The sequence below is a fragment of the Podarcis melisellensis genome (genome assembly GCF_964234715.1).
Source record: "Podarcis melisellensis genome assembly, chromosome: 5".
NCBI lineage: Eukaryota > Metazoa > Chordata > Lepidosauria > Squamata > Lacertidae > Podarcis > Podarcis melisellensis.
This window is the reverse complement of record NC_138537.1, coordinates 55,576,393-55,604,135: the sequence shown is the minus strand read 5'-3', so window position 1 is coordinate 55,604,135 and position 27,743 is coordinate 55,576,393. Positions and strand designations below refer to the sequence as shown.

Below are 27,743 nucleotides of genomic sequence, written 5' to 3'. Positions count from 1 at the left end.
GGTGGTTCAGCACTTGATTTATTTGTCCCATCCGTCGCTCCGGTCACAGAGATCCATTAATCAGCAGTCTTATCTCCCGAATTTCGCTTGATGTATGTGCTTTAGCTTCTATCCAATTATATGTTTCCAATTATATTTCTGAGCTAAAGTGAACCCAGGCGCTAATTGGAGACGGCGTCACTGAGAGCTTGTGCCAAGTGACCGGACACCCCCTTCTTTTGAATCCGGGGGTGCATTGTGGCCAACGCTGGCAAGGCAGTCCCCTCCATCTCCTTAGGGGGTGGGAAGGCTGCATACTTCCCATAGCAGCCTCTTAATTACCTCGTGTGGGTCGGAGAGATGTTATTGTCGGCCATCTTCCAATGCGCCACCTGGTGGCCCCCTAGACTTTCCTGGTTCATTCTTTCTCTGAATCTATTGGCTAGAAGGTCAGCATAGAACCCACTGTTTCTTGACTAGCTGAAAAAATACATGGCACATAATGGGAATAACATCACATCATTTGATATTTCTTTCCTCCACATGTGTTAGACAGCAAACTGGGTTTTAATTTTAGCCAGCTGCTATGCTCTGTTATCCTCTTGTCATTTCTGTGACAGCCTCTGGCTGAAACTGAAATCACTTCTTTAAAGGAGGAGCAAAAAAGAGTATCAGATCTGTCAGAACACAGCTTCTTTGCCAGCTTTCTGCCCTAAGAGTTCATAAAGCATATATTGTTAGGATTAAGGTGTTTAAGGGACTCACTGCAGCTCAGTTTGAGGCAATTTTCTCCGTGGGTTCCAGTAGAACTTGCTTCCATGTAAGTGAGGTAAAGACTTGTTGCTCAAGAAAGGTCTCATAACCCTACCCGGTGGTTTTAAGAGGTTCCCTATAACTCAAGCTTTTGCATATGTTGTAAACCACCTGACCTGGGCAGGGAGAGTAGAGATTACGTGGCAGAGCAGTGACCATACCCTGTGCCCTCTTGTTTCACTGTGACTAGGATAAAAGTCCACACAACCTACATTTTTCACTGTAAATTTATTATACCAGTTACAGGGCTGGCACGAAGTTAGGCTGATTCTCTAAGTATGTTTCATTTATCTATCTTTAACAAAATGTATATACCACTTGATTATAATAAAACCTCTAAGTGGTTGGGGTAATGAAGGCGCTTTTATCCAGAGCATCCCTATCTACGCACACCTGAGACACCTGGTTCCCCATCTCTTCTGGTAGAACATCTACACCAGCAGAGCTTTCTGCCATCTTAGCAGGGGCGCTCCAACAGTGCTCCATCTCTGCTGGTGAAGTGGTTCCAGAGGTTTTCCAGACCCTGCCAGGTGAACATGGGGTTAGTTGATTTAATTTGATTCAGTGATTTAATTAGTTATGCCTATTTTAATAATCAAACGTGACATCTAATCAGCTGACATATTCGTTCCTATAAAAATGGCAGGTGCTGACCACCATTTTGAGAGACGGCCACCATTCTTCAGTATAGGAGAAATGTCTCTTGGGAGGTGAGGCGTCCTCTTGACGTGTGTATCATCTGAAGCACGGAATACACTTTGTTTTTAGAACTATTGCTTTTGCTCATATTCAGATGCATTTCTGTGGCTGTGTACAGCAGCTTGCCCCAAGCTGGTGCCCCTCCAAAAATTTTAGACTGCAGTTTCCATCAGCTGAGGGCTGATGCGAGCAGTACAGTAATCCAAAACCTCTGGAAGGGCACTAGTTTGAGGAAAGACTGGTATAGAGAAATCTTAACTCAGTGTGGGCCCTATCCATAACTCAGTATTTCCTATCTCTACACCCCTCTTCTGCTTCTGTCACTTTAAATCAATTTTACAACTGCAATAATATGTAGGTCTGTCTAATCTGTATAATGCATTCAAATAATGAAATCTGGAGAGTTTTATATCTTTTTTATTTTTAGGAGCTCAGACATATATCAGAGCCCAATATTCTGTAGAGCCCCTAGGCATAATGTCCATTTTTAAGCATTTCCTCAGATGATGTTCCTGCTGTGCTCAAAACACTGAAGATAAATTACTATATATTTCAAAAGCAAGCCTGGGAAATATCAGAAATTTGCCCAATAGGGGTGTTCTTTTTTGTACACTGATGAAAATATAGTGTTTGAGGCAAACATTTCTGAAACTCTGCAGTGCTTGTGTTTTGCTAAAGGATATATGTCACATGCCTACCCGATCTGCATTTTAGTAAAATGAGTACCATGCTTATGAATTCAGTCTAAGGCAATTAAGATAAATTTTGTTCCACAGATGATTGCATGTAAACGTCTTCAGAATGTGCAGTTTTCATATAGAGTGGTGGAAACAAAAATCATAACTATACACCTAATGCATTTTGGCCACTTTCGAGTAAAATTGCAGCCTAGACCAGTAATCACCAGCTGCTTCACATTCCAAATGCAGCTTCCTTCGGAATTTGCACCATTCTGCGCCTTGTGATGCTGTTTTCCAACAAAAAAGGTCATAAGAATTCATATGTTGGGGGAAGTATGTGTACAAATTGGTACAGTTTAGTGAAAATAAGATGCATTGTTGGGGAAGGCCGCATGCAAAAATGTATACAGTAGGAGAAATGTTCCCGAGACGGTTGAATATATTTTTGTGAAGGCTTGTTTTAAAAAAAGTGTTTATAAACTGATGCAGAAATGTGGCAAACAGAACACAAGACTGGGAAGGGAGAGAAGACGACAAACCCGACAGATTGATCCATCCCTAAGAGAGTGTTCCTCTGCCTAGCAGTAGGCTGCAATCCTGTGCACATTTGCATAGGAGTAAGACACTTTTTCCCTGAGCAGACATACATAGGACTGTGCTTTAAAGGGTCATTTTTGATTTGCTTATAGATACAGTCTTCCTGCCCCCCCCAGCAAAAATCTACTTGAGTTCTGCCACTCCCTTCATTATGACCAAGTTTCCACAACAGAACCCCTAAGAGTTATCAACAACAAAACAGAGAAACAGCATGATGAATGATGTTGGCCCACTCCTTGCCTGTCTAGCTGTTACCAAGCATCGTGAAAGGACCAACATGTTTTGGAAAGAGGGCAGGCCTCTATTCCCAGTGAGTTCTAGAACATGGCAGACCTGGCAGCAGTATTCACATTGTTGTGGTTTTCCTGCCATGACCAAAGTGTTACTATAGATAACTACCTATCTGCAAAGCAGAAACAGATGTTTTCTCACCGAGATCAGTAGCAAAATGTTCTTCCTACACTGACCGGATCAGTAACACCTGGCAAACATGCATAGATCTGAAGAACAGTGATATGAATAAATGCATTTCTCAACCCCTCTCTCATGTCAACAAAGGACAGCTCCTTCCCCTATGGCCTAACAAGGTTAAAATGACTTTCCCCTCTTCGTGCCAAGAGTGTCTGCATTTGCATGCAGTAGAAGCTGGGAGTAAAATAAAGGCTTATGCTCCCTGCACTCTCAAGTTAACCTTCATGAGCACAGAAATGAAAACAAGATTAATGTCGCCCCAGCTAAGCATTCCAGTGAAGCTAGTCAATTTTTCAGCGATTATATTTGCATCGTTGAGATCACCAGATTTATGAAGATAGCATCCATGCTGAGGATGTTTTCCTTTTAATGGACAAAGCTAACACAAAAAAATACATTAAGAGCATAATTTTGTACGACTGTATGTAGATTAACTGAAAAAAGGTTATTAGGCAGACTGTCTGCAGAATTGACTTTTCCAAGAATATCCTCTTTACAATTTATAGCCATGAGTAATGTGGAATCAGAGACATTTTGAACCTCACACAATACAAATACAATTTTCTGAAAGGACTTTTTTTTTGCACATGCAAGTTGTGCTTTATGACCACTTGCTTTGCTGGGGAATCTTTCTTGTGTCCCACAGCTTATTTTTGTGTGTGTGTAAGTGTGAGAGGGAGGGAAGTCTATGTTCTGTGAAGGGATTCCACTTACATGCTTTGGAAAAAGCTCAATTCCATGCATGACAAAAAAAGAGGAAACTGCAATCGTGATTCCCACCCCATTCTCAAGTTTGAGATCAGATTCCTGATATAGGGGTAGGGGCTTTAACACTTTGTTCCCAGCTCCAGCCCAGATCACACTGACACAAGCTTGTGATTTGCATTAAAAATTTTACTCCCAGCGTATGCAAGCAGCCTCAGAATTTCCTTCACTAGGAAGACACTCTCGGTGCTTACAAATGTAGGTGAGATCAGCTATGCAGTTGAGGGGTGTAACTTGTGATTCCATCTCTAGTTCTTTTCATCCTTTGGCCAGAAAATTAGCAGCTTGAAATGTTTCCCTGCCATTTCCATTTTTCTTAGTCACTTCTCTGGGCTGCCACTTGTTGATATGGTTGCTGCCAGAATTGCATATAAAATTGCCTTACCTTTCTTCTTCTTGCAGTGTGGTCATGGGACAGCCTGATGTGTGAAGCTGCTGCCCTGAGGTAATTTCAAGTGGCTTCCATAAGAAGGCAGCTGTTAGTTTTGCCATCTTTTCTCTTTTGTGTAGTGCTAGATTGGTTTTTGTGGTGGGGGGGGGGGAGAAGAGGGAAAGAAACTAACAAACCTTTATGCAAGGCATTTATAGCTTTCATTTCAGCTCCACGTGGATACATTAATTCTGTAAAAAGGACATTACTATGAAGAAAGGGCGCTTGCTCCCTTGGACAAATATGTGTCTCGCCTGTCTGGAAAAATTCCCATAGTCTGGCCCAATTGCCCAGGCTGCCAGGACCTTCCCTAGAGAGAATATTTTCCACCAAGCTGCATTAGGCTCACTCACTCTTAAATGAGCCTCCTTTGAACCCCATCAAAAATGTATAGGATAATAGTACTGAAAATTCTCTGTCCTTAAGCAATATTTATTTCTCTACATGAGCTACATGCCTTTTTGATCTGCCATGGGACACATTTCAGGTCCTGCCTTGTTTTTGAAAATGTGAAATGTCTTCCCTCTTGCTGACTGAGCTTTCCAGCTGGTCAAAGTTGATCCAGAAGAGCGTAAAATAGCTAAGTCCCCATGTTTTAAATAGGTATTCAGCACCTTCAAATTCTAAGATGGGCTTACAAACATGATGCATGCTAAATTCGTACTACTTGCTTTGTGCTCTTTAGCCATTGTGATGCATAAACTGTAAATTCCACAACCAGGCCCTGTCCAGGGCCAAACTTTTGGAGCCCTTGACATGGCGGTAATGATGGTCTCCTCCGTGAACATGCAATGGGGCAACGGCACTTTCCCCCCTGGTGCAGTTGGGCCCACTCTCACTTCAATATAGTGCACCCACCTCACAGAACACCAGTTCCATGAATTTCCACAAACTACCTCAGATTATCTTGTGGGGGACTTGTGTGAGGGAAAACATAATGCAATGGTACCTCAGTTTATGAATTAAATCCGTTCCGGAATGTTATTTCACTTGAGTGCTTTCTCCGTTGTTGCACAGCTGTTGCTGCTTAATACTTTGGGTCTTAAACAAGGTGGTACTTCCTGTCAGTTGCACACCCCTTATTCCTGAGGTACTCCAAGTAACAGACCCAAGGGATCTCCACACCCCTCTTAAATGGTTTGGGAGTCTTCTCTTTTTGTAGAAGAATCTCTCCCCTCCTGACTGGAATGAGACCTAAGTAGACTGTATCTTTCCAGCTTCTACTCCTCCTGGCTCAGCCTCCCAGTTAATTCCTGGCCTAATTACTCATACAGGACACCACACACTGTCCTTCACACTATGCTCAGAGACTTATTTCTCTAGCTTTTGATATATTCCCCTGAGCTGATGTTCCTACCCAGAACCAACTCTCTCTCCCTATCTCCCAATCTCATTCCCAACCTACTCAACTGTCTCTTAAAATCCTCTCCTTTTCAACTCCCCCTTCTGGAACCCTGGCCAATCATAAGCTGTCGTTCGTTAACTGTTTGCTGGCAGGGAAAAAGAAAAAGAAAACACTTGGTGAACCAACCTGCTCAGCAAAAACAAACTTTTCCGTCACAAATACTCCCTCCAAACCAGATCAGGCCTAGCTCTGCTTGTGGCAACCACCAAATGAACTTTCTCTGCTGCCACCGCTGCTTTGACGGCCATCCACCTCCCTCCAGTCAGTGCCCCGGCATGCTCCAGCAATGGACAGGCAGCAGCACCTCTGAAAGATATTTAAGCTCATATTCCATCTGTAGTGGCCTGTTCTCCACATTAGGTTGCCCTAAACTCAGCGCTCTGACCCATAGATCAGTAGTATTTCCCCCTTCATATAAGACACTACCCCAAGTTATTTCTGGAATGACTGTGTGCCCAAGGCAGTGTTTGAAACTGTTATTGCAGAATATTAAGAGCCTACGATTGCTTCTTATTTGCAAATTACCAAATTCTAAAACAGACAATTAACATTGAAAGCACATCCTGACAACATGGATGTCCTTCCGTAGTCCATATTGCTCTATTCCCCAGCCACAATCTTTCAATTATTGCTGCATGAAGGCAATTCAAACATCTGTTCCCAAAAATATATCTGAGAATATTTAAACATTTTCCTTTGCTTGCATATAAGCTAAGGGATTTGCATGGAGGCAGGGGTAGAAAAAGCAATTCCACATTTTAACTGCACTAGATGAGCATATAAATTGAAATCCAAGGTAAAGAGGATGGTCATAGGCCATCAGTGGGAAAACAAACTTCTCTCGTACTGTTATTTTCTTTTGCTAGATCTTTCCAAAATGCATTCAAAAATAATTTTTCAACACCGTGGCCTGCTGTAATGGTTCTAGGGGTTGCTCGTGCGTAAGCCGGTGCAAACACCTGGCTGGGTTGCCTGAGTGAACCTTTTCTGTCTGGACAGCCACTCACCCGTGGCTGCCTCAATCGCTGGCAGAATCCATCAGTGGGCGTTTCTTAAACTTCTTCCAGGAAAGAAGCTCTTTGACGCCTAGTCTCCTCCTACTCTCTCTGCGCGAAAGCCTTCTGCACAAGGAGGGCGTAGGCAGCGGAGGACCCCTACTCTCCCCGCTGGTCCCCGGCAAGGAGTCATAGGACCGCCTCTCCGCTTCCCCCATCTGCCCCCCTTCTCCAGGGGTGCTATGCTGATTCTCTTCCTCAGAAGATGGGCTGCCTCTCCCAATCCCGGGACGCTCTCTGGAATCTCTCTGGATTTTGCTATCTCCCTCCGGCACTGATGGCAGTTCCCTGACACCTGCAATTAATCAATAGCTATATTTACTGGTCTATTTTTATTTCCTCCCAAACTGGGAAAATAATAACAGAAAATAATGTTTCATTTTCAATGTTTCAATATTGATGTGCTTATCAGCTCTTTATAGTCATTTTTAGTCTCTCAAATGTTTACATTAATTGACCAACAATAACCGTAGAAGCAATGGAATAGTACAGTGGTCCCTTGGTTTAAGAACAGCTGTGTTTATGAACTATTCAGTATATGAACTCCGCAAAACCAGAAGTAGTGTTCTGGTTAGCGAACATTACCTCGAGATTTCACTTTCTTGGGCTCCATGATCACTGCAGTTGGTGACAGCAGTCACAAAATTAAAAGACGCCTGCTTCTTGGATGAAAAGCGATGACAAACCTAGACAGCCCTGAGTGCTCACTGGAAGGACAGCTCCTGAAGCTGAGGCTCCAATACTTTGGCCACCAGATGAGAACAGAAGACTCCCTGGAAAAGACCCTTCTCCTTTGTGCACAAGGAGAAGGGGATGACAGAGGACGAGATGGTTGGACAGTGTTCTTGAAGCTACAGCATAAGTTTGACCAAACTGCAGGAGGCAATGGTGTGCTCTGGACCATGGGGTCACCAAGAGTTGGACATGACTAAATGACTAAACAACAACAACGACTGGAAACGGAATGGTGGAAGAGCACCAGTGTTGGGAGGCCTCATTAGGGAAAGTGCGCCTCAGTTTAAGAACGGCTTTAGTTTAAGAACAGACTTGCAGAATGGATTAAGTTTGTAAACCGAGGTACCACTGTACTTGGTATTTTTTTTCTTTTACATATGTTCCTTAGGTTGGCAGAAATGCTAAATACAATCTAGGAAAAACAGCAACCCTGTTCTATAATGAACAACACAGATTATTTGCAAATGTAACACTAATGCAAAATAAACATTGTCCAAGAAAGAAGGAGGGGGAATATATTGCAGCTCCATCTGCCCAGTGGGTTCCATCTTCTGAGCAAAACTGTGGGGGAGTTTTTCTGAGACAAGCTGCTGGCAAGCAAAAATAGATTTCTGGGGTGATTTGAAAGGCCCTGAACAATTTGATACAGGTCAGTGGGAAGTAAAAAAGGGGTTATTAGGATTTTATATTCTCTGCGTCAATGCTATTGTTGACAGGAGAGAGGAAAAAAACGTTGCTTGGTATGAGGGAGAGCTCAAGCTCACAGTTTGTAGTAGCCTTAAAATGGAAGCAGTTGGTGGAAATGTTATGCAGACTAACATTAGGTTCAGCTGTGCCTTGTGCCAAAAATATTTCAGGTTGCAGCAAGGCTTACTAGAGTGAAGAAGCAATGGCTGCTCTCCAAAAGCCAGTAGTTATCCAGATCTTTCTTGTCTAGAGTCAACCCTGTCATACAGCAGTGTGAAGAAAATGGTGGCATCCTGGGGCTGGGATAGATGAAGGCAGGAATAATACAGCAGCCAGCAAGCTGGAGAGAGGGTCAGAGCACAATGGCTGATCTCTGTGTTTTCTTGAACTCAAAGCTGCAGCTGTGGGAAAAGCAAGGCCTTCTTGGAGTGTGGTTGCTGTGAATCCCTCCGCCGTGGGCACTGGTTGTATATATGTGCAAGTAAACCATCTGTCATAAGGACACCACAGTCTCTGCTGTGCCTGATTCACAAAAGGAAATGCAGAATCTGGGTAATCACGTCTGGAACCCCCCTGGAATCATGTACTACTCAGAGATTGCGGGTGACATTCAACACTGGTGTCAGAAGCTGAGATATGTGTTTCCTAGAGGAGGGCTTATGAATGAGGTGCGCCAGAGTTGAAATTGAGGGAAGAACAGCAAGACTCCTTGAGTGGCTTAAGATAGAGAAGCAGCAAAAACCAGGTAACAGTGGACCTTTTTGATGGTAAGAGTTGTTTGACAGTGGAACAGACTCCCTCGGAAGGTGGTGGACTCTCCTCCACTGAATGTTTTTAAGACGAGATGGGTGGCCATCTGCCATGGATGCTTTAGTTGAGATTCTCTCAGAGTCCCTTCTAGCTCTACAAATCTATCATAGTATAATCAGCTGTGATCTCAGTGAGACAAATGGGATAGGTCCCAGTGGGCCTCTGCTTCAGGTAGTAAAATCCCTCAGGCCAACAAAGTTCTCAATGATCAGAACTCATCAGAGACCACAAATAGGTTAAATATATGGTGGAAAGTGCAAAATACAAAATACAAGGACTGCAGGAGATCTGTAACCACACTTAAAAAGAAATATTTTAAAGCAGCTGCATGAGGTTGTAAGGTATTTCACTGTGTGAAACCTGTACTGAAGCACACATCCAAACTTCTTCTTTTTTTAAAAAAGAAAGTACAGTACTGAATAAGAACAGCAGGATGACAATCGACCTGAGGAGATTCAAGAAGCTGTCCTTTCCTGCCTCATCTGCTGTGTTGGGGATGGGATAGTATTAACTGTTTTTATTTGTGTAGTGCCATCACATAACATGGTGATTTAGAGAGTAACATAAGTCAACAGCTCCAAAGAATTGGCAGTCTAAATCTTGACCAAGGAAGAGATGACATGGGAGGGGTCAGAAGCCAGGCTCTCGCATTACTCCTACAAAAGTCTTGGCAGTAAAGATAAAGCCTATTTCAGAAAGGCTCAGGGATGGGTTAAATTGGAGTAAACAGGATGGTTTGGACAACTGTAGCTGGAAAACTCATATAATACTAAATACACCACAGTGGGTTATTTTTCAAGTTACCTGTCTGAGTTCTTCCCATTAAAACTCTGTTCTGACATTTGTTCTTTCTTTTCTTAGAGAAGAATGCCCTGGAGGAAAAGATAAGCTGTGGAGGATTTTACAAACTCAAAGGATGCTATTCATTTGGAAAGAGCAATTGTTCAAAAAACGGCAGCTGGCCTAAACTGACTGGCAGCAAGGCTACCCATTCTCCAAAGGACCCATAGCCTGCACCTTTCTTTCTGGCCCCACTTGTTATCATACTGTGCCTTGGCTGCAGTAAACGTGGTTTGAATACAAGCCATGACACACTTATTACGTTTTCTTCCCAACAGTGGAAAGAAGTGGCTGATGTCCTGGGGTGGTGCAAGGTTTGGTGCACTCCAGATTGAGACTGAATTCAGTAGGGCTTATTCCCAGGAAAGTGTGCATACATTCTAGGGTTGCCATTATTTCAAAACGTAAAAACCAGGACACTACGAAAGTTGTTGAACTTTTTTTTTTAGGAACCAATGAAATTGTTGAAAATTAAAAAAACCCCTGCATTTTTTTTTATTGACTTGCCTAAGATGCAGGGCCTTTCGGACCCCCCCCCCCCGGATGTCAATCCCGCCTTTGAAATCCCAGTAATGTCTGGGAAAATCCAGATGTATGGCAGCCCTATTATCACCTAATTCAATAAATGGCTGTGCTGGCTAAGGTGGACAGATGTAAAAGAGGACAGAATTGCTGCATCTTTAATAGTTGGGTAGAAGAGACAATCTCAAGTGGCACATTTATTTGGAATATTTATGCAAAGTCATTGCCAACTTCCAAAATGTTTCTGCTGTTACACAATCCCGCCACATAAAACCGCCTTCCTTTTCATTACAGATCCAACTATTCCCTTTCTCATACAGTTTGAACACCTTATGTGCTGTGCACTAGGATGGACATCAACGGAGAAGGGGGGAAATCACAGTTAGCTACAGGGCTGCAACAGCTCTCTGTGTATGACATAAAAATAGTAGTGAAACCTTTGACTTGAATATACAGTGGTACCTCAGGTTAAGTACTTAATTCGTTCTGGAGGTCCGTTCTTAACCTGAAACTGTTCTTAACCTGAAGCACCAGTTTAGCTAATGGGGCCTCCTGCTGCTGCCACGCCGCTGGAGCACGATTTCTGTTCTCATCCTGAAGCAAAGTTCTTAACCCGAGGTACTATTTCTGAGTTAGTGGAGTCTGTAACCTGAAGCATATGTAACCTGAAGCGTATGTAACCCGAGGTACCACTGTACAGTAAAGCCAGTACAAGCCACTGTACAGTAAAGCCAGCCTAGCACAAGAGAACCACATTTACAACTGTTAAGAGTTCTCAAATTATAATCGGGAGAGGGGAAGAGGTGTGGAAATTGGTTAAAGGCTGAATATGTAGAATAGGTGCAGAACTCTCACAGGGAGTTGTATATGTCCAAACGCTAAGAAACCTGGATTGTTTCCAAAATCACCAGATTTGATAATAGAGTGCCCGGCTTACTGGTAGCCATGGCCTTAGTAAACGAAGTAAATTTGACCAGAGAAGGTAAAAGTATTTTAAAAACCCAAAACCGGGCCGCAAAATGAGGTTGAGATTGAACAATTTTTGAAGAAAAATAGTCTTAAAAAATTTACACAAGAAAATAGACTACTCCTGAATAGCCAAATAACACGACAAGAAATTGAACATGCCATTCAGAACATGAAACTGGGCAAATCTCCAGGGCCAGATGGCTTGACCTCCAAGTATTATAAGACAATGAGTGACTATTTGATTCAACCTTTGATGGAGGTCAGCAATGAAATTCTGGAGGGAAAGAAGGCGCCGGAATCGTGGAAGGAAGCTTTTATCACGTTGATACCAAAATCAGAAACTGTAAAAACACAACTTAAGAACTACCGCCCCATCTCCCTATTAAATGTGGATTACAAAATATTTGCTGATGTTTTAGCAGGCAGACTTAAAAGAGTTTTAAATGAAGTAATTCATAAAGACCAGGCCAGCTTTCTCCCAGGTAGACACATGTTTGCAAACACAAGGAACATTATTGACATCTTGGAACTTTTGCAAACAGACATAAACACTAAAGCAGTGCTGATTTTTATAGACGCGGAGAAGGCTTTCGACAACATCTCTTGGAAATTCATGAAGGGAAATTTAAAAGAAATGGGAGCGGGGCGGGGTTTTGAAAATGGGATTGATGCAATATATTCAGAACAAAAAGCTAAATTGATAGTTAACAATGTGGTAACGGAAGAATTTAAAATCGAAAAAGGAACACGACAAGGCTGCCCGATTTCCCCTCTGTTATTTATTTCAGTTTTGGAGGTGCTCTTGAACTTGATCAGAGGTGACCGGTTGGTGCAGGGGATTCAGGTCGGAGCGAAACAATATAAACTTAAAGCTTTTGCAGATGACTTAGTTTTGACACTGCAGGAGCCAGAATCTAGTACGAAAAGAGTATTACAACTAATACATGATTTTGGTCAGGTGGCGGGATTTAAGCTAAATAAACAAAAAACGAAGGTGTTAGGGAAAAATATGACAGATACACAGTCAAAACGGTTTCAGAGAGAAACAGAATTATCATTGGTGAAAAAGGTAAAGTACCTAGGGGTTAACATAACAGCCAAAAATCTGAGTCTATTTAAGGATAATTATGAAAAATGTTGGTCTGAAATTAAGAGAGACTTGGATAGCTGGGCAAAACTGAAGCTTTCTTTGTTAGGCCGAATTGCTGCTATTAAGATGAATGTATTGCCAAAGATGTTGTTTCTGTTCCAAACATTGCAAATTGTGGACAAAACGGAGTGTTTCCGGAGGTGGCAGAGAGATATTTCCAAATTTGTCTGGCAGGGCAAAAAGCCCAGAATCAAGTTTAAGATATTAACAGATGCGAAGGAAAGAGGGGGCTTTGCCCTGCCAGACTTAAGGTTGTACTATGAAGCCGCAGCTTTCTGCTGGCTAAAAGATTGGCTACTTCTCGAAGACACTGATGTGTTAGATCTGGAAGGTTATAACAATGCTTTTGGTTGGCATGCATACCTGTGGTATGATAAGGTTAAGATCAATAAGGCCTTTAAGAACCATATTGTCAGAAAAGCAGTGTTTAATGTCTGGACAAAATATAAAGACTTACTGGAAAATAAAACTCCAAGGTGGCTCTCACCTTTGGAAGCTAAGGCCTGGAAAAGACCCAATATGGAAGCCTACTGGCCAAAATATTGGGAACTGTTAGAAAAAGACGGAGATAATTGGAAATTGCAGAGTATGGAGAAAATGAAGGATAAAGTGCGAAACTGGTTACATTACGCTCAGATTAAAGAAATTTTTAAAAGTTACAAGAAGTTAGGGTTCCAGGTGGAGAAATCGAAGTTGGAAACAGAATTGTTAGAACCTAAGACTAAGGTACTTTCAAGAATGTATAACTTGCTGCTGAAATGGAATACACAAGACGAAATGGTTAAGTCGGCTATGATAAAATGGGCACAGGACATTGGGCATAACATTATGTTTGAGGACTGGGAAAGGTTGTGGACCACTGGGTTGAACTTTACTGCATGTAATGCTTTGAAAGAAAATGTAATGAAAATGATATACAGATGGTACATGACCCCAGTTAAACTTGCCAAAATATACCATTTGTCTGATAATAAATGCTGGAAATGTAAAGAAAATGAAGGAACATTCTTTCACCTCTGGTGGACCTGCCCTAAAGTGAAGGCCTTCTGGGAAATGATATATAATGAGCTGAAAAAGGTATTTAAGTATACCTTCACCAAGAAACCAGAGGCCTTTATTCTGGGCATTGTCGACCAGAAGGTGTTAAAGAAAGATAGAACATTTTTCATGTATGCAACAACAGCAGCAAGGATACTACTCGCTAAGAACTGGAAAACTCAAGATCTACCCACACTGGAAGAATGGCAGATGCAACTGATGGACTATATGCAATTGGCGGAGATGATTGGCAGAATCCGAGACCTGGGAGAAGAAAGGATTGAAGAAGATTGGAAGAAATTCAAGATTTATCTACAAAAACATTGTGATTTAGTGGAATGTTAAGAAGGATGCTTGGTTATAAATAATTGGCCATCACTAAAATAGATTAGAATTTGATGATAAGAGAGATTAAGAGAAACAAAATTTGTAGGAGATTTTTTTTTTATTGTACTTAAATAAGTGGTTATAAATTTGGAAATAAGATGATAATTTGCTTGACAAAAATTTATTAATGATGCAAGTGGGAGCGGGAGACGTGAGGAAGTCTAAGGATGTTATGAAATTTTGTAAAAACAAAGCAACACTGTCTATTATTATTGTATTTCTTTTCTAAAAACTCCAATAAATATCTATTAAAAAAATAAAATAAAAGCCCAAAACCATTCTTAAGCTGTGTTCTTGCCCAATAGATGTAGAACCATGAATTGAAAAAAGAATATTCTCTAGTTTAACCAGAAGTCAAACTATTTTTCTTCTGTTTTCCTAAGCCATGCTCCAGGATAAAATGAATGCTGAAAACTGTGAAACAAGCAGAACTCGCTTGTTGCTCATCTTGTAGATTTAAGACATTATTTCACTGTCTCTTCATTAGATTGAGACTCTTGCCAACACACAGCAATATTCCTTCAAGTCTCTATCCTAGTGATCCGCTGAACGCCTTCTGAAAACATGAGCATACACAGCATCCCTCCAATGTTGCTTTTCACCTCTGATATATTTGGGACAATAGCTGGTTGCATACTGGAGATGAGACCGTAATTCACTTTAGGGATATGAGTCCTGCCATAAACGGCGGGAGTTTGGCCAGAGTGATTTATGAATGGTGGCAGAACACTGAAAGCAAATTCTATTATGTGTTTACTGTGGACTTTTCAGGGCTATATACTGTTATTTATACGGCATTCTCTCATCTCACAAACTGGATAACACCAGGGCTGTACTGCTGAATAAAATTTAGAGTTTAAGCTTTCAAACACTATTATTGATTGCCTTGCTATTGTATAGAACTTTGATTTAACCTATTCTGTGTGTTGTGCTCAAATGGCGACAGAACCAGCAGCAAAGGGCGGAATTTGCTTGCACAGAGCATTTTCTCTATAAAGTCAAAAATGAGAACTGCAGAGGCCACACAAGAGGTAAAATGGCAATGAAGTACACAAGAGCTCATCTAACACTTACTGAATACCGCAGCTTTCTTTTCATTACAGATTGGTTTCTTTCCATGAATTTAAAAAACAACAGCCATACCAATTCCTCTATTTCGGCCATTTCTCTGTTATCTTGTGAGTCGAAACCAAAAAGCAGCATTAGTTTTGCTGCTTGACAACTCTTAGTGCTGTGCATTCTGCTGCCCACCAGAGAGAGAGTGCAAAAAGAAGACCAAAGCATGGGGCAGATTTGTTGCCTCCAAGTGCTGGTTGGAGGCCTGTACCTTCGCAGATGCATCTTTTCAGGGAAGTTAGCAAGAACAAAAACAACACAGTTCAAGAGGGGGGAAAGCCCACAGCTCTTGAAAATCTACAGTGCTTCTGGGAGCCCGACACTTTCTCCTCAGAAGTATCAGAAGTTTGCCAGGAATCTGTAACTGTTGAGGTGTGCAGGTGTAACAGGTGAGGAGAGGTGATGTCATTACTGGACAATAACAAAGAGTGGTGTGTGTGTGTTGTTGTCTGCTTGAGGTTTGAGCAAGTCCTTAAGGCATAGCTACGCATATAAACACAGGTTTTATACAAGCGCCTTCCAGTTAAACTGAATTCAAGAGTGGAGAGAACTGGCAGGCTAAACATTAGCAAGTTTGCTTCTTATTGAACAACTGAGTAGAATACTGCCTACACACTTCCTCTTATAAATCAGCAAGTAAAAGGACTAGAGACTTCCATTTGAACAATAACAGAAAAAAAGAGAAAACAACAATCGAGGGAAGAGGCCCAGAAACTTCTTGAGGTTAGGCCCATCCAGGTTTCACGTAGCCATGTTTCAGATGCAACATATTAGGCCCCAGGCAGCATATGATGCTGAGGTAAATTGTCTCCTCAGCTGTTCTAGACACAGAGCACTGTGGGATCTTAGGATTCTGAAGGGAAGGGTTTTAAGAAGAGCCTATGCTTTGCTACAGTGATGGGAAAATGTCACCATATGTTTTTCCAGATACAGAGGCTCAGATTTTCCTTTTCCACTGGAGAAAGGATGGATACAAAAAAGGTGAGTGTTCTACACCTACTATCCAGCATTGTGTTCACAATAATTTAGATGGTTGGAAAGTGCAGATTTTGAAGAGTAGCTGCATTTCAGTTTGTGTACTGGTTTGGGACATGCAAACTAGGCTAGGGCCACATTAAAATGTAAACCAAAACCATTTTAACCCCCATATTTATCACATATTGATCCTATAGGTAGATAATTGCTCCTGCAGCATCTCCTAGTCCTTAATACCAGTTATGCTTCAGATTATTCTGAAAAGCAACCCCAAAACTGATACAATTGTCCTACTAATAGCTCATCTAACCTTTGGTTTACTAACAAGTCATTTGCTTTTATAGCTCACCTTTTAAAAGTTTTTATATTAAAAATAATTAAAAATTATTTTCTTTGTTGTAACTGTGCAGGGAGTAGAAACAGGGCCGGATTTAGGTTTGTTGAGGCCCTAAACTATTGAAGGTAATGTGGCCCTTTATATGTCCAGCTGTCATTGTCAACAACAAATTGTTGCTGTTTTTTGTTTTGAATATATATATATTTATGGACCTAATAGGTATTTAAAGTCAGTTGCACATAACAAATAGGAGCCTACACAATACACTGTTGCTGTATGTAGGTTTTACTTTATTTGTTTTTTATCTTATATTTTGGAAATGTACATCCAGTTTTTTTGGGCCCCCAAGAGAGTGGGGCTCTAAGCTATAGTTGGTTTAGCTTATACATAAATCTGGCACTGAGTAGAAGGTTGGGTTTGGTGATGAGACTTGGGTTCAATTCTCAACTCAGTTTTGAAGATCACCTGGTTAGCCCAAAGGATTTCACAAGTTGGCATGAAATAAAGTCTGTATAAATTGTGCTACCCACCCTAAACTTGTAGAACAAGTTAACAGGAAACTCTACAAAGCAGGAATAACTACTAACAAAATTTCTTCATACAAAGTGAATTGGTAGCGCCCCCTGATAAATCCAACTATTTTTTGTTGGTACATTTGCATGTACAAACTTGGAACAGCTTAAGCTTCCCCAAGGATCCATGAGGATGTCGGCTTTGTGCTGAATACTCTCTCTTAGAGAGCTGCATGCAATTACTCTATGTCTTTTCTAGATTGTACCACACTTCCATAGAAAAAGCACACAGACTGTGTAGAGGTGAGAAGATGGTAGTAGGGCCTGCCACGGACCAATGTATATTCAGACATTCAACTGAACCTATGTATTACTGGGCAGTGATCCGTACTCCCCTGACCCATATGTGCTAACTCTGGAAAGGGCATTTAATTTGGTGTTTTCCTTAGGCAAAAGCTTGTTTATGTAGGTGAATTCATGCTCTACTGTACCGTGTCTTTTCCCAATCTGTTTCACAAGCCTTAAGTTTAATTTCTTGTGCTTTTGTTGTTTTCGCCCTTTGCTTCTCTGTTATTTTAAGTAAAAAAAACAACACCAAACCCACAGTAGAAAAAGAACATGCACAGATGGTCAAAAATTGAATGATAAATGTGACTCTGGAAGCTAAGGGCGAAGAAACCTGCCTGTTGAGCAGGCTGTCTCCTTAATATAAATCTTGGTTAAGCTACAAGTCTTAGGAAGAATTTAATTAAAATAAAAGCAGGGGACAAGGTGGGGGAAGAGAAATTGGTTAGCAAGATAAAATTATGGAGATGGAAAAGAGATAAGATGAAAAGAGGGCAAGAGGAGTGTAACACACTTTTGAAAACTATGCTTTCAACTCTAATCTCTGCAAAGCCTGATTAAAACAATAGGCATGCACCCAGGTGTTGCAGATGGATTATCAGCAGGTAAAAAGCTCTATTTCTGAAGTTTGTTTACTTATGAACTCCATTTGGAGAAACTGGACCTCCCTTCTCCCCATTTTCCCTACTTCTACCTAGAGGACTTGTAGCTGAAGGCTTAGGGTCAGTACATTTCAAGTTCTTACGGATTTGTACCCCACATGGCCTAAACATTAAAGATGTTTGTGTGCTGATTTGGGGGACTGGGGGTGGCATACCATAAGGGGTTCTTTCGCCCCTTTTCAGTTTAAACGAAGTGTTGTGTTTCCTGAGAGCAAGTGGCAAGGATATCCATTCTTCCTTCCTTGCTGTGTTTCCTGGGGGCTGGGAAATCCTTGTCACATCGTCTTGTAGTGAGTGACTAGACTCTCCATGCAGGACTGTATATCCCACAGGCATTCTTTTGGCCTAGTCCTCAGGAAATGTGGATGGAAGGAAAGGAAAGAACTTATGCAGAGAGCCTTGCTGCTTTCTTCAAGTCGGTGTGAGGAGGTTGTCTGAGAACACAGAAAATGTGGTAGAGAAATAGGTTTGGGTGAGAAATTTGATTCAGTTTGCATTATTTCACACTTTCCAAAACAATATGCAACAAAACAAACATTCTGCAAAAACTGTGCTGCTTCAGATTTTGTAACACAGTTATGTAATGAACACACAAATGGGTGTACAAAAATACATTGTATAAGGGAGGAATCTCACATCCCTGCAGAGAAGGAATGGTGTCACATGAAAAGCCTCATAGATCGCAGTGAGTGGACACAATACTAAGCAGGGGTTGCCAACCTTTTTGGACCTGAGGGCACATTTGCAAACCAGAGGAACAGTCATGGACAACTCTCCCCACCCATGCAGCAACTCCCTCCCCCGATATCATCAATGCGCCTTGATTAGGGTTGCAAAAAAGCTTTCTGTTTGCTGAAGATGTTTCAACAAGAAGTTTCTTACGAATTTCTTAGACATTTGCTATACCGCCCTCAAAGCACCCTGCTTTACAAGATGTGGCGTAGTAAAACCTTTTGGGAAGCTGTAAGCGGTGGTGGAGAGGGGCAGATTTCATGTTGGCACTATCTTATATCAAGGTTTCATCTCATGAGTACAAACCTTGCACTTATTCAGTTAGTTGATTGTTCATGCAGCCCGTTCTCATTTGATGCTGAATGTATGGGGGCAGTGCCAGTGGTTGCAATCTCAGTCCCTGTCACTGCATTGACTGAATGTGTGACTGGAATGTGAGGAAAAGGCCACTTTTAGCACACAGTTAATGGTCCAGAAAAAAAATGTTAATTAAATATAGGATGCTTTTCTTGGCTTTACTTCTGCTTCATGCTAGAAGGTCCTGGTGGAGGTGGAGACTTCAAAGTCCCAGGCCAGAACCCAAAATCTTGGATTTTTTAAAAAATTGGCAGGTATGCAATCCTCCAATGGTGTTTTTCTTTGAAGCTCCAAGAAATAGCCTTGAAGTGAAGGTCACCATTGGTTTGAATAAACAGTGCATCTTGACATTTCCATCCCGTCTTGTACTTTCCCACAATCCAGTTTGTTGTTTTTTAAAATTCTTCCTTAGTTGTCTTGACTGCTTGTATTCACATCAGTTATCTTAGGAAAAACAAAGCTGTAGGAAGAAAACATAACCTTGAAACTTTCTAAATATTGACAAGTGTTTTGCTTTTTGTATTTCTTTTGTATCCTGGCAAAATGCAATAGAATGCATCCTTTTGTGTTTTAGCAAAGGTCCCCCCCCCCGTTCCTTTTCTAGAGCCTGTTATGTATTGATGGAAAAAAACCTGTTACCACACATGGCATTGAAATCTATTTATTTTACAGATACAATACAATGCTTGGATGGTTTTTGTGACCATTGACCCTTTCATATAGGAAAATAAAATGCCCCTCTACCCACTCAGCTGTTCCTGGCAATGCCACATCTGTTCAAAAATTCAGACTTATTTTTGGCAGGATACTAAAAGCAGCCTACTACCTAGGTCAGAAAATTCCCAAACTGTGTGCTGCAGGAGCACAGCAGTGTGCCGCAAGAGAGCTGCTAATGTGCTGTGAAAAATAAATTAAACAAAGACTCTGCTATATATCTGAATTTGTCAAGAGTCCCCTTCATATGATATTTGCAAAGTCATCAATGACAATGACCCACAGTTTGCTTCAGAAGAATTTAAACACTTTATGTACCAAAATGGCATTCACGTGTACCTCTCTGCACCATTCCACTCACCCACCAATGGATTAGCAGAAAGTTTGGTACAAACCCTGTAATTGATGACAGGTGAATATGCACCCTTGCGATGAAACCTGGCATGCTTCCTACTTGGCTGCAGTAGGGAACCTTCTCAGTGGCATGCAGTGTTAATGTTTGGACTTGTGGAAACCCAGTTTGAGCATGCCTGTTGAGTTGGAGTGGTGCGTCTCATTATATATAAGTGGGCCAGTCAGAGATGGTGTGGAATTGCAGGAGACTAAACAAATGATGTCTCACTGTTGTTCATAAACAGAGTGGTTCCCCATCATATCCTTGCTAGGTATCTCCTGGTATGAACTGGTGCTGCCACATTGATCTTCCATGGAATTTAGAGGAGATGCTACCATGGACTGCTGAAACAACATATCCCCAACAACCTGTGATATTATCTCCAACACTACAGGGGTGCACTGAATGACCTGCTTAGGCCAAAAGACAATTTTGTCGAGCACCCTTTTCTTTACACCTTCTCCAACAGGCTAGACCAGGCATAGGCAAACACATCATCCCTCACTAACAGGTCCAGTGGTCAGGGATGATGGGAGTTGTAGTCCCAAAACATCTGGAGGGCCGAGTTTGCCTATGCCTGGGCTAGACAAAGCAAGTTGTTTTAATTCTAGGCAACTGAACTGGGTTGTATTGCAGTTTGTGGAGTGATTTAAGTGCAGCCCCTTTAACCCAGACTGAGATCATTTTGATCAGTATGGAGCTTTAAAGCACATTTGGTTGATTTTCTGGAACTGCAATCCCAAGATTGACCCTCCACGTAGCTTTAAGGTTCAAAGCACGCACTCTCAGCCTTCTCATTTAGGGCATCTGATACAGTGGAACCTTGGTTGTCGAACGTAATCCGTTCTGGAAGACTGTTCGAAATACAAAACGTTTGACAGCTGAGGTGCAATTGTCGAGGCGTGTTTGAAAATGGAAGCATTAACTTCTAGGTTTTCGGTGTTCAGGTTCTGAATCGTTTGGCTTCTGAGATGCCCGAAAATCGAGGTTTTACTGTATTACTGAGACTTCTCCATGAACTTCTTTTGGCATGTGAATACAAAGCTTTTGGGTGCTAAGTTCTTCTCCCTTGCTTGCCAAATGGTAGCCTGAGCCTTTTGCTACCAGGGCTTTTTTTCCAGCTGGAACTCACCAAAACTCAATTCTGGCACCTCTGGTGGATGGAACCAGGTGGGCGCTATTATAAGAGAACAAAGGAGGTGTTCATGGTGAGTTTCCGCTCCTCTTTTCCTAGAAAAATAGCATTGTTTCAGCCATATAATTTGTGTGCTCTGGAGTAACCAGTACAGCATTTTTAGGACAAGCATTTGCCCAATCTTAGCTGTATTGTCTTCTTTAGACTACAACTCCCATCAGCCCCAGCTACCAAGGCCAATAGGGATGATGGGAATTCTAGTAAAAAATTATCCGGATTGCCCTGGTAGCTGTTTAGGAACTGACAGGACAATCCTCCTGCCAATGAATCTCCACAGTGTCTGTTGATTCCCCCTCCCCAAATATTGTGGCAACCTCTCAAAAACAGGCACAGTCCTGCTACTGGGTTTCTGTAGGGAAACTGTCATTTCAGCTTGGTTTCTACTACAGTGACTCTAGTGCTAAATACATCAAACTGAAGCCATAAAGATCTCTCATTTATAACCAGAGACCCCGAGGCTAAATTTAATAACAGAGTAAGCACATACGATTGAGACTTGCTGTATGGCACCCGAGTACCTTTGAAAAGCTTGTTTTCATAATGGCTGTGAAAATGAAGGTCTTTGTTATGCATAACCAAAGCTGCCTTACCTCATTTTTCACCTTCCCTTTGCATTATTATTACAAGACTATGTCCTTGCTTTTTTTTTTTTAATTAAAAAAAGAGAATGTAACATTTTCCTTCTCCAGAATCTAACAAGGTGCAACCCACAGTGATTACGCATATTATCCTAACCTCCTTATAATATATCCTTTGGTGTTATTAACAGCGTGTTTCCACTCATATAATTATACAGGGCCCAACCAAACTATGCATAGGAAGCTGGATCTAGAAATAATAAGTTTCCCATGCATTGTATTAAAGGGATACTTAATGTTTTGGTTGTCTAGAGGGGAAAAATAGTTATCCTATCTGTGCCTCTCATTTATACTACTTAGTCCTTTCACTTTATTTTGAAGGATTTATTGAACATGGCTTTATTTTGCCCATGTGGTATAGTTGACCTCAGCTCTTGAGCATATATGGGAACTACCAAGTACTTCATTGCATCACCTATGTACTGAATATGGGGTCCAAATGCGTGTGGCAGGGACAGGTTTTTACCCATCCTAACATGCCACTAGCTCAGTGGTGGAGGCCAAATGGGTAGTTTTAGCGCACTTGAAGACTGACAACTGTGCCACTTCTTGTTTGCAGTTGATAAGAGATGCAACAAGGATTATACAGCTTGGGAGGAAGTTGCCATTGTTTCTTTGAAGGCATCTGGAGGGAAGTCCTGAGGTGGTACAGTTGGTCCTTTGTGAGGTTCCTGCTTCTTTTTTGCAATAGCCTGAAGGGTTCGATGACAGGCAAATTTCATTAGTAAGAGTGAACTACTATTTCTCAACCTCTCTCCATATCTTTTTCCAGCCCTTAGTTTTTTCAATCTCTTGCTGATGGAGAGGAATTTTCAAGCCTGGTCTGCAGCTCTTATCCCATCCATGAATAGAACAGCACTTACCACACATAAGCTGCTGCTCTCTTCTTTGTGTTACATTATGCCATGATATGCATTGGCTTGGATATTCATGAGCATCAGTATGTGTTACTGGGCACCCAAAACATGCCACCCAAAATGATCCTCAATGTATTTTGTGGTGTTGTATTATTGGTGACAGGCAGTACGCACAAATCCATGCAGGTATGCTCATATAGAAAGAAATGTAGTAAGTGTTCATCCAAATCTATCCTAAACTAGGCAACTGTTTAATGATTTCACAATACAACTTTTCATATTGGTAAATACAGACTGTCTGGTCCCCGTTTCTATTGAGATGTGTTCTAGGAAAATGTGGATTGCTCCTGTATGCTGGGCCTGGTGAGGAAGCACCTTGGGGAAGATTTTGAGAGGCAAAAAATGGCTGGCCGGCTGGCTGGTAAGCAGGCAGAGAGAAGGTTAAGGATCCTCTCCTCTTGTCATTCCTCTGTGTCCAGCCTCAGTACATTGAGGTTGGTCTTTATTTTATTTTTATTTATTAAAAGGTTGTGGGGAATGTTACATGCATCTGTTTATTGGCCCTGAATGGATTATGTCTGACTCACTGAATACTCCTCAAAGACTGCCAGACCAATACAGTGATTTAAGACTACCAGACCAATAAAGTAATGCTTAAGACATTTCCTCCCACCAAGTCAAAATCTGTTGGTTTGATTTGGCTAAAGGAAAAATAGATATGGTAAAAAAGGAGAATTCCCTGGATGCCTAGATCCAGGTTCAGGGCAAGTACTCTTTGGTGAGAGAACCCCAGCAGATATTTAAAAACACAAAACATGCAGCGAAGTAAAGCTTGGAAATACAGACTGTTATACCTTTAAAATATCCAATTCTTAGCTGCTTTTAAAGTTCCCACTTCCCTTAGCATAGAAAAAGACCATACGTTTGGTAAGTTAAAAATGGTTTATTTACAAACTCTTCAATGGTCAGAGTCATGTGCTTTCCCATTCAGCAGCAATAAAAGACAGGCAGTATAGCTTAGGTTCCAAAATGGTAAATATTTCTAAATTATTTGTATAGAAACATAAAGATGGAGCATCCAGCTTAGACCTCCTTACTGGTAGGGTTCACATGATGGAATGGGTAGAACAAAGGCTGGATAACCCTTCCTCCCAAGGTGAGGTGGCCTGACCTAGCTAAGCCTGCTAGGACAGCTTACTTTATGGTCTTAACCCCTTCATGCATTAATTAGCCTTAAGCATGTTGGTTATATGAGGCTGGATGTAACCCAAAAATTAGATTTCCAAATCCCCAGTGTAATTGTTCAATTTTAGATTGAAATGGGAACAACTTAAGAGTTGGTTGTATGCCTGTTACTCAAAGCAATGGCTACTTCAATATCTGCTTTGAAGAATGTGGTCGTTTTCACCCTTAATTGATTTGATATTGAAAGTTGTGGTTGTTGAGAACAGTATATGAAGAGTTCTGACCAGAACACTGAAGTCTGGACACAAAATTTCAACTGCATTCTTACATGACAATTTCTTCACCATTTTCCTGCCGTGGTAAATTTATCTATCACATTCCCATCCAACCCTTTCTTCAAATGAACTCACGGTAGTTATTTTATCTCTCCACAACCATATGAAGTATCTCAGGCTGAAAGATGCTCACAGCCCATGAGTGAGATTCATGCAATCTAAACCCAGTCCTTCCTGGTCTGAGTCCAACTCTCTAGTCAGTTAATCACACCAGCTCTCTAATGATGAGCACTTCTTCTGACCATGGAAAATGTGTAAGGGCAATGTGGTTCCATTAAATTCTGATCCATTTCATGGTTCTCATTATATCACTGTTGGTTGAATTGTGCATTAGAGATGGTAAAGAAAAATAATGCTAAAAGAGGATGGTAAATCAAATGCAATTATAAGAAGAAACAAAATACAGTGGTACCTCGGTTTACAGACATTTCAGGTTACAGATGCTTCAGGTTGTAGGCTCTGCTAATCCAGAAATAGTACCTTGGGTTAAGAACTTTGCTTCAGGATGAGAACAGAAATCGTGCAGTGGTGGCGCAGTGGCAGCAGCAGGAGGCCCCATTAGCTAAAGTGGTGCTTCAGGTTAAGAACAGTTTCAGGTTAAGAATGGACCTCCGGAACGAATTAAGTACTTAACCTGAGGTACCACTGTAGTGTTTATATTCTTTTAAGTGCCTGCCAACTCTTAGAATAAGACTTAAGGGAGGAAAATGCTGATTGATCATTAGTGATAATATGGCTATCTTTCACCCATGAATCATGAATGCATCAATGAAAATTACTCCTGCAATATAGATTTAGCCAAGGTCAAATTACGGAAGGTCACTCTGCACATCATCATGGTAAACCCATTCAAAGACTCAAGTGTTTGACTAGAAGTCTAAGGAATCCAGATTATATTTAATGCTTTATTGGTGGGTCAAGAGGCTATTGACCACAGCTGAATTAATGAAGCACTCTTCCGACTGAGAGCTTTGCTTACTGAAATCAATCTATACTTCACTGGTTTCCCTAAACCATTGTGAGTAAATAGGAAAACTAAATAGTAAACTAAAACTAATTTTCTTAAGACTTCTTGCAACCATGCTGTTTTCTGAAAAACTAGTGAAACTGGTTAATCTAGCTAGCATTTGACATTCACGTTACTGTGACTTTTTTCAATATGGTGAGATGTCAATGTAGAGGAGGGGGGCAATAAGAGGAATCTCCTTAAAAACCTGTGGGGTACCCAAAGATAGTTGGGAAAGCAAAGCAGCTGGTTGCTCTATTTCAAATGCTCGTGTACCTTCAAGGCAATTCGTTGCTATAAAGGCAGAAGCTTTTTGGGCATGTGGAAATACTCAAAGTTTGCATTTTGCACTGACTATTAATCCAGGAATTGCAGCAAGGGCAGGATATGCCAAGTTCTAAGTTTCCTGGGGGGCATCAAATCACAAATAAGATCCAGTGCTATTAAAAATGTTTCTGCAGTGGGCTTGCCTAAGCACAGGAAACACACAACATAGGACCAGAGACAGAAAAAGATGAGACCACAATCACCAGGAATTGCATTTCTTCAGTGACCAGCTTTTAAGAAATTTGCAGCTAATAACCCTAGTAGTATAATCACAAGGAGCTGGGAGCAACAGAGACTGCAACCCCAAGAACACAAAACTCACTTTCAGATGACCTGCTCATTATGCATTCTTTCTGACATGTTTGCACAAAATTTGCAGGAAGGTCTACTGTTCACTGAGCATGCATTCACGTTTATTTGTGGCAGGGTCATAGGTCATCACATCAAACAGATGTTATCCCACACTTACCAGTGCCCAATTCACTTTAACTGCACAACTTGAATATACTGGTATGGTATTGAATCCTACCCACAAAATAGTGACAGTTTGGCAGCAGCTGTCAGGAGTGCGTGCAGGAGTCAGGCCCTGTGACCAGTAGGACATTGCAGGACTGGAGCCTTCCTAAGTTTGTTCTGAAGAGGCAAGGCGTGGTTGCACAGGTGAGGCCGATTGGTAACTCACAGCACCTGGTGGCAAGAGCCAGGAAGGGATATACGGTCAGCATTTCCCTTCAGCTCTTTGCCACAGCAACACGTTCCCTGTCTTGCTGTGTTGGGCTCCTTGCTTCTTGATCCTCGGACCCCTGGCTTCATGACTCCTTACTTCTTGATCCTCGGACCCCTGACTTTGTGACTCCTTGCTTCCCGACCCTCAGACCCTTGGCTTCCTGACTCCTGGCTTCTGGACTCCTGTTCCTGCTCCCACCCCGCCATCTTGCCCCTGGTCCTGACGTCCCCACCCGGGACTTTGATCGCCTGTGAACCGGACCGTGACAGCAGCCTTAGTAGGGGTAAAGACCCTGTTAAGGAGCTCAGCAGGGCTTCCTTCTGAGTAAGCATGCTTAAGATTGTGTTGTACTTAGTCCTTCAAGTATGCTGGGTGTAAACAAGCTCCTTAGCCTTCTTCAGTAAGTTGCTTGAGTGTACCTTAAAAGCAATATTTTGTTAAAACTGTTCTGGACTATCTAGGGATATGTGTGTGCACTGAGGATTACAGGAAGCTGTCATGCTGTGAATGTTTTTTGGCATGTGAAAGTGGTGCAAGATGAAGGCAAATTCTGAGACACATTGGTAATTGTTCAGGGTTTAGAAGGAAGGCGTCTGCTTCTGAGGTGTTTACTATACTCGGGGTTTACTATCAAATACCATTCTGGTGTGCAAATTTACTATGGTAAATAGGCCACTGAGGATAGATACAGGCATAGCAGCCGAATTGCTTACAGGCAATAAACCTGATACCACTGAATCTGTCTCCATCCATTCTGCTCAAAATGATCACTGAATATTTGACATTCATCATAAGTATTTGGTATTTGATTTCAATGTTTGATATTGGAAACTTTATATTTGACAGTATTGGCTAATATGCAGTTATATTTTGTATTTGACAACTTCTGTTAGAACTTAGAAAATATTCAATATCTGACAGCTTATGCCATTTGACACCTGATATTTGATGTCTGATAGAATTTGGCAGGCAATTATATTTGACTTCCAGTATTTGATTTTGTTTGACAATGTGCATGTTCTGTTCTACAAATATTTGATTCTCTCCTGCCATCTATTGGGGTTGGGGCAGCTGAGAGTCAGGATGAGCCCTTACTTGCCAATATTGTCATACAATTTTTGTTATTAATGCCAGAAGAACTAAAACAACTATATAGAACAGAGCTGCTAAGTTTAGATCATAAATACCTGTATTTGAAACTTTATTAGAATGAAATAAGTTGGGTTTACTTTCCAAGTCTATGTATTTAGGACTGAAGTGCCAAACACAAGGGAAAAAATTCATGTCAACAAAGCTG

At 41.4% G+C, this 27,743-nt stretch overlaps 2 long non-coding RNA genes across 5 annotated transcripts in view; both read left to right on the top strand.

The window, feature by feature from the left end:
• The first annotated feature begins 389 nt into the window (after nt 1-389).
• On the top strand, nt 390-8,820 carry LOC309370587. The gene is made up of 2 exons (XR_014168621.1): nt 390-4,449; nt 8,712-8,820. It is a non-coding gene; the product is annotated as an uncharacterized lncRNA (long non-coding RNA).
• Nucleotides 8,821-14,982: 6,162 nt separating this feature from the next.
• The window catches only part of LOC309370762, a 171,546-nt gene continuing 158,785 nt past the window's right edge, over nt 14,983-27,743 (top strand). For 2 of the 4 annotated variants that reach the window (XR_014168654.1, XR_014168655.1), the window contains exons 1-2: nt 14,983-15,063; nt 16,076-16,129. This is a non-coding gene — a long non-coding RNA (uncharacterized lncRNA). Of the gene's footprint in view, nt 15,064-15,634; nt 15,948-15,990; nt 16,130-27,743 lie in introns of those variants that run through there. The other 2 variants (XR_014168653.1, XR_014168656.1) reach the window with 2 other exon arrangements.